Source organism: Anguilla anguilla, chromosome 1 (genome assembly GCF_013347855.1).
Source record: "Anguilla anguilla isolate fAngAng1 chromosome 1, fAngAng1.pri, whole genome shotgun sequence".
Taxonomy (NCBI): Eukaryota; Metazoa; Chordata; class Actinopteri; order Anguilliformes; family Anguillidae; genus Anguilla; species Anguilla anguilla.
In genome coordinates, this window is record NC_049201.1 from 81,732,427 (window position 1) to 81,747,166 (window position 14,740).

General features: G+C 49.2%; 1 protein-coding gene across 9 annotated transcripts in view; it reads right to left on the reverse strand.

Annotated features, from left to right (window-relative positions):
• LOC118208736 (myelin-associated glycoprotein-like) overlaps positions 1-13,577 on the reverse strand; it is a 34,002-nt gene extending 20,425 nt beyond the window's left edge. For 8 of the 9 annotated variants that reach the window (XM_035383679.1, XM_035383668.1, XM_035383695.1 and 5 more), the window contains exon 1: positions 13,451-13,577. The gene's annotated coding sequence lies outside the window, so the exon portion shown is untranslated. Of the gene's footprint in view, positions 1-6,182; positions 6,336-13,450 lie in introns of those variants that run through there. The other variant, XM_035383671.1, reaches the window with a different exon arrangement.
• Between the last annotated feature and the right edge of the window lie 1,163 nt (positions 13,578-14,740).

A 14,740-nucleotide genomic window follows, 5' to 3' on the forward strand; every position in this document is an offset into this window, starting at 1 on the left:
CAAACGCTCTGCTGAAACCTGACCCCGCCTCACCAGGCTCTGGAGCCACGCCCACCCTTCACCGCACGGAGAAGAACGTCACCCCCAGAAACGTCCCGAACGTGTCTTAGAAGAAGTAAAGGCAGGATTAGGCGAATGTGCGCAAAGACAGGGACTGCCAGAGCATCACTGATATGACTGAGCATTTCTGAGTTATTTCACCGTATTTTCAAGGTAAAAATCTTACATTGTAGGACTTTAAGAAGATGGGTCTGTAATCCAGGAGGTTGTGGGTACAGTCCCCTGGCTGTTGCATCTTCTTGCCTGCCATTTAACTCTCATTGCTTCAGAAATATAGCTGGATATATTGTATACAAGCAGATATATACATATTTACAAGCTATTCATGTCAACCTAAATGTTTTCTTTTTTTTTTCTTGAGGAATTCAACGTTAATTTTTTATTTACAACTTTTTTTTCTCCATATTTTAAACTTCTTCATTCGCTAGATTTTCCTTTGGAACGGCGCGTTCTATTCACAAGCCTGCGCTGAACGTCCTTCCTCCAATTTGGAGGGCAGGGACGAGCAGGTGTCTCGTCTAATGGCCAGGAGCCTGCTTCGCTGAGCTGTGCAGCCCACGCACCAGGGGGCGCACTCCCCTGCGCAGCTGGCGCAGATCGACTCCGGGCCCTGATCAAGCAGGGCCAGCCCTTTGTGATGTCATAAGGGAGTAACCGTGCCGACTGTGTTCCTTTCTCCCTGGGAGTTGACTGCAACCTATTTTTATACGGTCTATGAGTGCAAGCAGCTGCTGCAGGTGCAGATTTCCTACCGGGCCATGGGGCTTCTGAGGAGTGCGCGAGCCAGTGCTGTGGCAAATTCCCGTCCAGTGATCTCGGTGGTGCTTTTGGCACAGCCTGATTTTTCCCTTGGCCTGTCCTTTCACTCGTACCCCCCCCCCCACCCCCACCCCCCCGCGGAAGGAAAGCAGGACTCGGAGAGCACAAGCACCGCATTTATGAGCACGTCCGTGGGAGAGGCCGTGTACGACAGCGGTATGCGTCTGACCTCTGACCTCTCGACGCAACTGAGCGGCTGCAGAGGTCTCTCCAGGCCTGTGTACACAGTGGGGGGAAAAAAAACTTAAGTTTTTTTTTTTTTTTTTTTTTTTTTTTTTTTTTAAATAGCCGGATCTGCAATTAACTGGCAAGGAGCTACACACTGAATGGATAAAAGAGGGGGAGACTGGAAAGAAGGCCCGAAAAACAAAAAAACCTCTGGAGAATTTAATAACCGCCGTCCGGCCTGGGTCTTAAGGCAACGGGAATACAGAGGTAGACCACCGTTCACATAACGTTCAGTTCACTATTGTGCTTTATAGTCTGAAAGGTTTCCATTATTTAAACAAAAAAAAAAGTACAAAGAGTTGGTCCCTTTTCCCAAAAAATATTTTTGTTAATGCAGCAGGGCATCCCAAATGTGCTCAGAAGCGAAGGGAACGAAAACCAGCCCAAAACACGGAGCGGCCCGTGATCAGGAAGAATGTTTTTTTTTTCCATGACGGTCCCTGACGCAGCCTGCCCGACGCAAGCGTATCCAGCAGCTCCGCCGCGGCTGAAATTATCGGGGGGGGGGGGGGGGGGGGCAGATGGTCCGTAAACACGGCGGCCGCTGTCGCATCTCGCAGGAGGCGCGCAAAAAAAAAAAAAAAAAAAAACCCGGGGTCCAGGAACGCGCCGTCCGTGTCAGAACCGACCGGAGCGCGACCGCCAGTGTTACGCGTAAAGCCCGCGGCACCTCGGCGCGGCCCGTGGAACAAGCGCCAGCGGCCCGCCGGCGTTTTGCGTTACGGCGGTCGGCATTGCGGAGGCTAGCGTCGCTAGCGGCAGATCCATCGCTAACCGCTAGCCTTCTGGCGGCCCGTCCCGGCTGGGCCGCCTCAGACGGTTCGCCGGTGAGGTGTGAAGACAGCCCGGCCAATCGGTAGCACTCATTGTCCGGTTAACAACCGGGGCGGAGGAAAGAAAACCAAGGGGTGGATTTTGGACGTGGAGGGCCCAGATTTGCATTTGAGGGCCTTGCACTAGCAGACCAACCCTTAGCGTCTACCTCAGGGTCACCCAGCCCTGTTCCTGGAGAGTCTACCATCCGGTAGGTTTTCGTTCATTCAAACCCTAATTTGGCACACGGCCCGATTCTACCTTCAGGACAGTAGATCTCCGGGAACACAGTTGGGCAGCACTGGTCTACCTGGTCCTACGCTTTGCATTTGCAGGGAATACACTGAGAATGCACTGCAACAGCACAGAGTGGGTGAGGTGAAGAGCAGGCCAATCGGAGCTCTGTATTCACACGGGCGGGGTCTCAAACAGGGAGCGGCTGAGTCACACCGCTCACACGTTCCCCTCACGCAGCAGGTCAGAGTTAGCGTCGCAGGAACATTAGCCCTGGGGATCTGGCTTCAGTGTAGATTGGGGGGGCGGGGGGGGTTGGAGGGGCATAGCCCCCCCTAGCCGCCATGCCCACCCCCCCCCCCCCGATCTGTGATTAAACACCCTTTTTCCCGGTCTTAACTTCCCCATTCCCTCTGTCATAGCAATATAGATCAACAGATTCAAACCAATCACAACACACTCAGCAGCCATGTTAGACCAACAGATTCCAACCAATCACACCGCACTCAGCAGCCATGTTAGACCAACAGATTCCAACCAATCACAATGCACTCAGCGGCCATGTTAGACCAGCAGATTTAAACAGCCAATCACAGGCCAAAAAATATGCCCTTTGTCAATCAAACAGGAGTGGGAAAGAAAAGAAAAAAAGAAAAGAGCAATGTGATGCAATTCGGTGAACAGATAGCATTGTTCTGTTCACCGAAACAAAATTCTAATAATCTGCTGTACACAAATCTCACAGAGGAACAGCTTGTGAACCCTGCAAAGTAGCAAGGGGCTGGATTAGGAGAAGTCTGGTGGGGCGTGGCCAATGGCGGGGGCGGGACGGGGGCGAGGGCAGGGGCGGGGTCAGGGTTAGGGGCGGTGCGGGGGAGCCTGGGAAGAGAACCGGCGTCACACTGATACGCGGGGCATGAGGAAGAGGATGTGGAACGTAAGAGGAAGAGAGCGGAGAAGATGAGTCATGAGCAGGTGCATGCGTGCGGGTGTCTGCATGCACACAGCTGCGCTGATGAGCGTGTGTGTGTGTTTGTGCACAGATGTGTGTACATTTGTGACTCAGTGTGAGCGTACAGAGTCGGTGTGAACGTATACGTGTATGTGCGTGTGTGTGTTCGTGTGTGTGTTTGCATACATGAGCGTGTGTGAGAGTGTGTTTGTGTGTGTGTGTGTGTGTGTGTGTGTGTGCGCATAGGCACGCATGTTCATAGGAGCATGTGTTAACTCTCTCCCTAGCAGTCCTGTCCCAGTGTGTGTGTGTGTGTGTGTGTGTAGGAGCCTGTGTTAACCCTCCTGTCCCAGGCCCCAGTGTGTGTGTGTGTGTGTGTGTGTGTGTGTGTGTGTAGGAGCCTGTGTTAACTCTCCTGTCCCAGGCCCCAGTGTGTGTGTGTGTGTGTGTGTGTGTGTGTGTAGGAGCCTGTGTTAACTCTCCTGTCCCAGGCCCCAGTGTGTGTGTGTGTGTGTGTGTGTGTAGGAGCCTGTGTTAACCCTCCTGTCCCAGGCCCCAGTGTGTGTGTGTGTGTGTGTGTGTGTGTGTGTGTGTAGGAGCCTGTGTTAACTCTCCTGTCCCAGGCCCCAGTGTGTGTGTGTGTGTGTGTGTGTGTGTGTAGGAGCCTGTGTTAACTCTCCTGTCCCAGGCCCCAGTGTGTGTGTGTGTGTGTGTGTGTGTAGGAGCCTGTGTTAACCCTCCTGTCCCAGGCCCCAGTGTGTGTGTGTGTGTGTGTGTGTAGGAGCCTGTGTTAACCCTCCTGTCCCAGGCCCCAGTGTGTGTGTGTGTGTGTGTGTGTAGGAGCCTGTGTTAACTCTCCTGTCCCAGGCCCCAGTGTGTGTGTGTGTGTGTGTGTGTAGGAGCCTGTGTTAACTCTCCTGTCCCAGGCCCCAGTGTGTGTGGCTTGTCTCGGTGCAGTTCATCCGGGTCCCTGCAGGCAGATGGTGAAACCACAGGGCCTCTCTCATTATAGCACGCTTTCTTCCTCATCCTAGCAGGGGGCGATAAGAGAGGGGGATCACACTGCCCAGCCTGGCAGCCAGCCACCGCAGAGGACACGCTCACACACCCAATCACACGCACACAGGCATAGGACTCCATTCCACACTACAGTACGCTCACACTCACACACCCAATCACACACACACAGGCAAACGAATCCATTCCACACTATAGTATGCTCACACTCACTAACCCAATCACGTATGGGACCCAATCACAAGCATAGGAATCCATTCCACACTACAGTACGCTCACACTCACACACCCAATCACACGCACACAGGCACAGGACTCTATTCCACACTACAGTACGCTCACACTCACACATCCAATCACACGCACACATTCCACACTACAGTACACTCGCGCGTATAGGCAAACACGCCTGCACACGCAGTTACACATCTACAGTAACAGTGATGCGTAGGCAGGCGTTTCGTTGTTAGGGTGAAAATGAGAACAAAGAATTTGTGGTTGTCTGTCTCATAAATCAAGCGTGAATCAAGACTGGTCCCTCATACACAGCAATCGCATGCTATATGTCACAGACATGAAAATAAATATTTCACGAAAACGTCACAGAATTTTATTTTTTTTTGCAAAACTTGTTATACTAAATCTAAAAGTAATTATTTTTCCATTTCTAATCTACATTTTTCTCACTCAATCATATATTTCTCACTCATCTTTTTTAAAAAATATCTAACACCTCACATAACTAAAGTAAAACATTAATTCAAAAAACTGTGGAAAAATTACCAGAAAATAGCATCATGGGAGATGTAGTCACAACATTGTTCCCCCCTTGGAGATGTAGCCGGAACGTAGCCTACTTCCTGTGCACAAGCTATCCAAAGATTACCCGACAGCAACAGAAGCTAGGCATCCCTGCATGGGTAAGGGGGGTAAATCTGTCCAGTAGTTAACGCATGGATGCGCATTGAGGTCCCCTACTGTATCCCTGCCTGCTTTGACTTCTTCCCAATGCCAGCCAGCCCACCCCCCCACCCACCTACCCGCCCCCCCCCAGCAAGTTTCTCAGCAGCTTGCCTTCCTGCATCGCCACCGGCAACGCCGCCGGCTCCAACACCTGCCCGCGAAACACGCGCGACAGAAAACGAGCCAAAAGACTTTGCCACACACGGTCTTTTGAGCACAACTCTGAGTGTAGCACAGTGGGTAAGGAACTGGACTTGTAACCGAAAGGTCGCAGGTTCGATTCCCGGGTAGGACACTGCCGTTGTACCCTTGAGCAAGGTACTTAACCGAAATTGCTTCAGTATATATCCAGCTGTATAAATGGATACAATGTAAAATGCTATGTAAAAAAAGTTGTGTAAGTCGCTCTGGATAAGAGCGTCTGCTAAATGCCTGTAATGTAATGTAATGAATCTAATTTACTGTATGCACTACAGTGCAATCTCTGAACGGACACAGAAGTGGAGAACAGCAGTTTAGCTCTCTAGAAACACAAAACTGCAATATCACCGAGAAGGCACAGGTGATCATTAATAATCAGTAAGTGCAACGTTAGCCTAACAAAACAACAAATTTATATTATAAATGAAGTACTAAAAATATTTGAGCACATCTCAACCTCCACTTGAAAAAACAACTATATATGTCAGGGAGATGTGGAGGTCTGCCATCGCAGTTACCGGAGATTCAGACTAGCGTCCGACTGCAGAGTGCAGTATTAAAATCTTAATAGTTGTGCAATATAATTGAGCACAAGCTGGAAATGATACGGCAGAAAGTGCTTAAAAAGTATCTACAAATGCAGCCAATCCTCTCAAACAATCCTCTCAAAGTTTTTAGCATACACTGCGAATTCAGTCATTGTCAGTCATTATCAACATTTCAAAATTAAAACATTAAAAAATATATATACAAATAAATAAATAAGAGACTACACGCCTATTGCCATTATACAACTCAAACCCAACCACCAGCACAATTTTCAATGAAGCCAAAACGCAATAAATAATTAATACAAGAGCACTTTTTTAAAAATCTAGATGTAGCTGTGACTCACCAAAAAGCATAAGAACACAGGCCTCACTCCTCCAGACGCTGTAACACCCTTCCCAGCATGCACATGCGCACACATGCACCGCGCACGTATACGCACACACATACACACACGCGCGCGCGCACACACATCAGCTGTACAGGAGGTTCTGAGATGATGCGCCTCCTCTCGTTTGCTTCAGTACCATGCCCCATTACCCCCCCCCCACCCACCCACCCACCCACCCACCCCGTACACCCCCATATGGAAATCAGCCCCTCAGTATACCAGCATTGTTCTGACTCCAGACCCTGCCATTCATAAATTCTCACCGCACGCTGTCAGCTCCACAAAGAGCGCCTCTGTTCCTCTCACCCAACAGCCACGACCCCGAGGCTCCGTGCTCCCGGGGGGCCTGGCCGTCCCAGAGAAAGATATTCATTTGTTTTACCGGACAGAAACCAGCGCCTTCGTTTATTTTTATTTGATTGAGTGTGCGCCTCCCTTTTTGTTTTGTTTTTTTTTTTTTGGATTTCCTCTGGTATGGGCAGGGCCGGGGACAGGACAGAGGGGAATGAGAGATGGGGTGAGGACCATAGAATAAATGGGGGGGGGGGGGGTGTGCCGGTGGGCCAGTTGAATTTTTTTGGGTTGTTCCGGGCCGGATCTGCCAGATTCCGGCAGGGCTGATTTTGGGCCAGAACCAGGGTAGACTCTCTCGCCAGCTACTCATAATGCCTTAGCCTAATCACTAGCACAGGGGTCTCCAACCCTGGTCCTGGAGAGCTACAGGGTCTGCTGGTTTTCATGGTGACTCTGCACTTCATGAATCAAGTAGAGCAGTTGATTGCACAGTTAACTCAACTCACCCGGTGTCTTAGGTCTCAACTGGGTGCTGATTTTAAGGTGAAAACAAAAACCAGCAGACCCTGTAGCTCTCCAGGACCAGGGTTGGAGGCCACTGCACTAGCATAGTGACACAGGTAGCCGAAGCCGATGGCACGACCCAGAAACATGGCAGCTCTGGATGCGGGCAGGGAGTGTGAACGCTCCAAGAGGGCCAGTCAAGGCTAAACCAGTCTATATCTCACAGTGGAAAAACACCCTCACACGATGGCTGTGGTGATGCTGAAACTTGGTGAAACAAATTTCAAGTGAAACCATCATCAAGTCTGCATCGCTTACCAAACTTTTGTGAGCAGCAATTTAATATGGAAAAGAAAGCCATGAACATAGGTTATGGTTTTTAACAAAATACTTATCATACTTGCGTTTTCATCGGATTATTTTCTTGATGATATTTATCATTATATTTATTTATTCCAAAGAAATATAACTAGACAGAGTTTGTGACTAAGCTAGCTCGCGTATGACTAACTTAAAAACGCCATCGATTTGCATTTGAGTATTCAGAATACTACTTCCTCCGAGCAATGAAGTTTGCGCAGGCAGAAAGTCAGGTGGCTTCGGCATCTCATTAAAGCCTTTACAGTATTTTTTGCTGCATGAAGTAACCCAAGACCTGAGAAGATTTCATATGAAATAGATTGCAGTCAGAACACCACAACGAGCAAATGTTTCCATAAGACCACAAGTGAAACCAACCCCCCTCCCCGTGAGTATCGTGGGTCTACCGCCACACTTCAGCCTGCCCGCGACCCCGGCCAACACGCGAAATTTCACACCAACCTGGGGGGGCAGGGGGGTGGTGGGGGGAGGGGGGTGGGGGGTGTGGATGGGCTGGGGGTGGTTGGTTTTCTTCTCACTCTTCCTCTGACTTGAAAGAACCCTATCTTGGACTGCATGATAAACCTTACAGCTAGAAACAATGGGTCTGACTCCCCCCCCCCCTCCCCTCCCTTCCCCCGCAGTATACCATGGGACCCACCCCCACACCCTAACCCCCCACCCGCCCCCCCACCCCCCCCGGACTGGTCCTCCACACAGCGGCTCCATTGTCCCGGGGTTCTGGACGGGGAGAGGAGCAGGGCAGTACGAGCCTGACACGGCCCGATACTGCGGAGTTGATGCTGCACAGATAATTGTCTTTTAATCGCAACAATCCCCTTTTCTCTCCCTCTCCCTCTCACTCTCTCTCTCTCTTTGCCTGTGTTTTCTCTTTCCTCCCTTTCTTTTCTCTTTTCTTTTTCCTCTCTTCTTCAGCACCCCCCCCAGGCCTCCAGTGGAGAATTAGCTAATCTTGGGGGTGCCCCTAACCCAACCACCCCCCCCCCCCACCCCACCCTTCGCCCCAACTTCAGCCCTGCTTCCCTTCCCTGGCATTGTGTGGTCACAGGCGTTCCAATGAATCTCGGTTTTTGGTTCTCTGACCCACACCCCCCCCCCCCGCCCCCCCCACCCCCTCACAATTGTCCTCTAATTCATGAGAGAGTAGTGGTCTCTGTACAGTGCATGATGTAAGTGTGTCTCTGGCAGAAACGTGTGTGTGTGTGTGTTTCAGAGAGCAGGACAAAGAGAGAAAAGAATAACAAGAAGAAGAAGAAGAAGAAGAGTGGCCCTATTGTTGTGATGTTGGTTGTTGGGTCAGGGCGAACGCCAATAGGCCCTAAGACACAATCAACAGAGATGATTCATAAAGCGATGGATAGGTATGCACTGCAACCTCACTGCCAAATGTTTTAAAGCGGGAGGGAGGAAGGGAGGGAGGGAGGGAGAGAGAGGTCATTATTTCGTATCGTTGGTGCGGAACGTTTTGAAGGCACGGAGATTCTGAGGCCCTGTTGATCGACTGGGCGACCGCCCTGCTCTGGAACGGGCGGCGAAAGGCGATGGACAGGACCCCCGAAAGCTCGACTTCCGCACATCACCACCGCAAGTGTGTGTGTCCCTCCTAGGCCCTACTCGAAACCTGCTCCCCAATACACATCACCACCCTCCTAGGCCCCACTCGAAATCTGCTCCCCAATACACATCACCACCCTCCTAGGCCCTACTGGAGCCTGCTCCCCAGTACACATCACCACCCTCCTAGGCCCTACTCGAAAGCTGCTCCCCAATACACATCACCACCCTCCTAGGCCCTACTCGAAACCTGCTCCCCAATACACATCACCACCCTCCTAGACCCTACTCGAAACCTGCTCCCCAATACACATCACCACCCTCCTAGGCCCTACTCGAAACCTGCTCCCCAATACACATCACCACCCTCCTAGGCCCTACTCAAGCCTGCTCCCCAATACACATCACCACCCTCCTAGGCCCTACTCGAAACCTGCTCCCCAATACACATCACCACCCTCCTAGGCCCTACTCGAAACCTGCTCCCCAATACACATCACCACCCTCCTAGGCCCTACTCGAAACCTGCTCCCCAATACACATCACCACCCTCCTAGGCCCTACTCGAAACCTGCTCCCCAATACACATCACCACCCTCCTAGGCCCTACTCAAGCCTGCTCCCCAATACACATCACCACCCTCCTAGGCCCTACTCAAGCCTGCTCCCCAAAACACATCACCACCCTCCTAGGCCCTACTCAAAACCTGCTCCCCAATACACATCACCACCCTCCTAGGCCCTACTGGAGCCTGCTCCCCAATACACATCACCACCCTCCTAGGCCCTACTCGAAACCTGCTGCCCAATACACATCACCACCCTCCTAGGCCCTACTTAAGCCTGCTCCCCAATACACATCACCACCCTCCTAGGCCCTACTGGAGCCTGCTCCCCAATACACATCACCACCCTCCTAGTCCCTACTCAAGCCTGCCTCCCAATACACATCACCACCCTCCTAGGCCCTACTGGAGCCTGCTCCCCAATACACATCACCACCCTCCTAGTCCCTACTCAAGCCTGCCTCCCAATACACATCACCACCCTCCTAGGCCCTACTCGAAACCTGCTCCCCAATACACATCACCACCCTCCTAGGCCCTACTGGAGCCTGCTCCCCAATACACATCACCACCCTCCTAGGCCCTACTCGAGCCTGCTCCCCAATACACATCACCACCCTCCTAGGCCCTACTCGAAACCTGCTCCCCAAAACACATCACCACCCTCCAAGGCCCTACTCGAAACCTGCTCCCCAATACACATCACCACCCTCCTAGGCCCTACTTGAGCCTGCTCCCCAATACACATCACCACCCTCCTAGGCCCTACTGGAGCCTGCTCCCCAATACACATCACCACCCTCCTAGGCCCTACTGGAGCCTGCTCCCCAATACACATCACCACCCTCCTAGGCCCTACTCAAAACCTGCTCCCCAATACACAGGCCTTTAACCGTTAAAGGAGTAAGATCACAAATCATTAAAAGGTCATTGTTTTTTTTTGATTTTTTGAAAAAAAAAAAACATTCCAAAAAAAAAAACTGCTCTTCAAAGCTTTAAAATTAGAACCACTGTGCTGTTGGAAAATGTGACCGGTTGTTTTATTACATTTGAGTTGACTGTAGCACAAACACGTTAAGCAGTGTAAATACAGAGCAAGCATTACCAGAACATTTTTTTAAAAACCCCAGACCTTGGATTAGCCTTGGAGGCCCACACTGGTATGGTACAAAAACTAACAAGTTTAAGCATCGCTGTCTCCTACTGGCTTGATCACGTAGGGATGTTTTCACCCTCAAAGTCCTCAAAAGGCTTTAACCGATGTGATATGTGGACTGGTTTAACCTTGCCCTCTAGTGCTCCCAGGACGTCTTCTCTCTGAAGCTTCGCTCAAAAGGTGCGGGCTATTTGAGAATTACAAAGGCGTCTAAAATTACAACGGGAGAGCCTTCTCTTCCAGAGCTCCTGTCGTTGTGGATTGATCTCCCCTTGCACGATCTCAGCCGCCAGACAGACTCTCGGTTTTTAGGAGTAGGCTCAAAACTGTAGTCTCTTAAAGGATTAAATCAGGACCACAAAAGGATAAATCAGGACCCCAGAGCCGTCGTTTGAGCTCAGCTGACTGCTCCGTCTCCCGGTCACTGCATGTGAATGCTCAGGTTTGCTGTCCTGTGCCTTGTTGGGGTAGCGTCTGTTCAGGATTCTAATGGTTGTGCACAACCACTTATTTAGATATTCACATATTTTAGATATGCTGCTGTAGCTTAGCACACGTTTCCCTATTACGCTCAGGCCTCTCTTAATTATATAGTGCCAAATCCGAATTCTCTTCCTAATTTTGTACCCAGGGGCTTCTGCCCCTCCCCCCCCTACCCTGAGTCTGCAGACCGCTCCTCCCACTCCTGTTTCTAGCCCATTCCATGATGCAACCTGGAAGACAAGATGCCCCGCCCCACCCCCCTAAATCACACATTACTATCTCTGATCGCACTGCCTATTTTCACCACCTGCTCTACCAACCTCTACCCATCTCTGAAGCTTGCCCAACCCATCGCATCATTTGCTCAGCTAGATAGCTCATTACGCTAGTGTTTCCATTCATTCTAGTTTGGCTATTACACCAGGCCAGCCAGTGGAGGATGTCCTCTACAGTCTACAGATTACAGTCTACAGATTTCTCCCCATTGGGGAGTTTTTTCTCGCCACCATTTGCAAGATTTTTTTTGCCTAATTTTCTTTTGTATTCCCACTGTAATACAGGGCTCTGAAAAAAGTGCTGTATAAATAAAATGATAACAACAATAGTAATATTTCCTGGTATCAGGGTGATCTTCTTAAACAGCCATGCATTCCATCTTTTTTTCTGGAGACAGAAAAACTTCTGTTATCCACTGTAGTAATCCTCTTTATCACTTCATGTGTAACATTACAAATATGTGATTAGTATGTTCTGAATTGAACATTCTAATGCTGAAGTAACAATCACTACCAGTGACTGAAAGCATTGACTGAGTTCTACAACACTGACTTAGAATTTTGAAAAAACATCCCAAAAAAATTTTTAAGGGTTAAAAATGTAAAAAAAATAAAAAAATATTTATTAATGACATCCCGTCCTAGTTTCTTTTTGCTGAGCCTGAGAAGATCTTTTCAAAGCTTTCAAAGCTTATATTATATCTTCTAGTGCAGTGGCCATAATTGTACCCAGTACTAAAAATCGCATCTGCAAAAAAAAAAAAAGCAATTTATAACATTCATATATTTTGATTAAAATAAGACCATGGATTATACACCTTAGTCATCGCTTATTGGACGGTCGAAGAGACACCAAGCCCTGGTTTTGCACCCAATGGGTTCCGTTGCCTTTTTTCCTTTAGCTCACGTTCATTTAATAAATTGGAAAGCATCAACATGGCGCTCACAGACACAAACCAGATTATACAAACTGATGTACGAACACATCAGACACGCGTACCATACGGCCAATTACTGCCAAACAAAAGCCAACATGAGAGATTTGATCTTTATCGATAAAAACACCACCCATTCCGAATTGCAAATCATGCTTGGGTCCAGTTGCATTTCATTCAATGGAAAGGGTGACTAGGGGTGGAATGGGGTGAGTGAATGAGAAAAAGAAAGAGAGAGAGAAAGATAAAGAGAGTGAGAGAGAGAGAAAAAAAAAGTGAGAGAACCAAGGGTGTGATTCAGAAAAGGAGCAAACATTATCCCACCCCCCTGTAAAAACAAATAATAATAATAATAATAATAATAATAATAAAAATAATAATAATAATAATAATTCTGCATGATTCCAGCACCGTCACAAGACTTCATTCACAATATCAGACACGAAAGCAACAGACGGAGAGAAGCACTGGGCCGAACAGCACAGATTTTTCCTGCCATGCAGAGCTCCTTCTGTGATGAACAGGGTCCCATTCCAGCCCAGCACCAAGCCCCTTCCCCGCTGACCGCCCCACTTTCACCTCATGTTCCGCTATTTCAGAGGGAAGAGGATACCTCACCACTCTGTGTGGTTAAACTGTGGTTTGAGGTTGACCAGATGGCAGCCCTGGGTTTATTTTTATTTTATTTTTTTTAGGACAAAAAAATTAGACATGACGTGAAGTGCGGTCACTTTTGTGCTGACAACGCAAACTATCTCAACGACACAGGTGTACACAGGACATCGTCGATCAAACCTGTCAGTCGTAAAAAAAAAACATCGCAAAGATATCAATTTAAAGCGGCGACGTTACTTTTTAAACAGCACAAATCACTGCCCATGTAAAGCTAGAATGGCGTGACAGGCTAAGAAAAGGGTGACAAAATGTGCAAAACCAGCACACTTCACACACGGCAGCAACTGGAAATGGAAAGCGAGAACACGAACGACCCTGGATAAGGTGAGTAATTATGAGCGGCCCTCTGTCCCTCTCAGGCCCGGGGCAAAGGGCAGACGCATGCGGGGGAAGCTCTTACCTTGACCACGCGTCCGAGCTGAAGGGCCGATGGAGCCGTTATGCCCACCGGACAGAATTCGGTCTGTCTCCCTCTCTCCGCTGGCATCTGCCTTCTCTCTCTCCCTCCCTTCCTCCCTCCCTCTCCGCCCATCCCTCGCTCCCTCCCTCCCTCCCTCTCTCCCTCTCTGCCCATCCCCTCGCTCATTACTCCTGCTTCTCTCTCCGTCAATCAATCTCACAAAGCAAGGGAGAGAGAGGGAGAGAGAGAGAGAGAGAGAGAGAGAGAGATGGAGGGAGAGAGACAGAGAGAGATAGAGGGAGAGAGGGAGGGAGAGAGACAGAGAGAGATAGAGGGAGAGAGGGGGGGAAGACACGCACACAAAGCCACTTAATGCTTCTTCATTTTTAAACCAAGATGTTGTCTGACCCCCCCACTCCCCCACGCCCCACCCCCCACAGAATGCAATTGCATGTTACGAGGTCATTATATTATGTTTAGAGCGTTTTTTATGGCTCAGGTCAACAGGCATGAGAGAGGGACTGCAGGGACCCAATTAAGGTGAAAGATTTCAATGCGGGGATTCGTTTCATCTCCCTGGCATAAAACAGAAAACTCTGAGGGGTGGGGGGGGGGGAGGCCGGGGGGGTTTGCAAGCCATCCTCATCCTGTGTCTTCCACTCAAAAATCACGACTGATAATTCATAAATATTACCCTGTAAAGACACCCCGTCCCTGTTCCCTCAATGCTACTGAAACTTGTTTTTTGGGGGTTTTTTTTTGTGGTTTTTTTCACATTGTAAGCTGTAAATGTTTATTCTTTCATACTTTAATGCGGGGGAATGGCTTTCTTGTATTAAAGTTAAATTTAGAGTTTAATTAAAAATGCAAAGGTTGCATTTTTTGAGAGAATGAGGAAATAGGCCGTCGTGCAGATTCTGGTTCAGGAAGAGTTGTCGGTCGTCGTACTATTTAGGGGCAAAGAGGTTTCCTGGTCGGTAAGTACCTAGAGTAACAACTGTGGTCTTGTGGCGTGCGCATCAGTTTCTGAAAAACACCCTCGTTAACACTTGCGCAACTGTCAGGGCAGGGAAATCACTGCTAGACGGCTTGAAGAGCAATTACCATACCCAGGCATTCAATCACCCTGGCGTTCAGTTTCCTAATGAGTTCATAAAAGATTTAATATTACATTCAGGGTAAAATGAATATATTGGTGGTTAACACCTCATTTCTGAACGGGGACCTGAGTCATACAGTAAGTAGGCACTGTTCTGCCAAACACAGTGACCTTTTGACAGGATCCTTAGC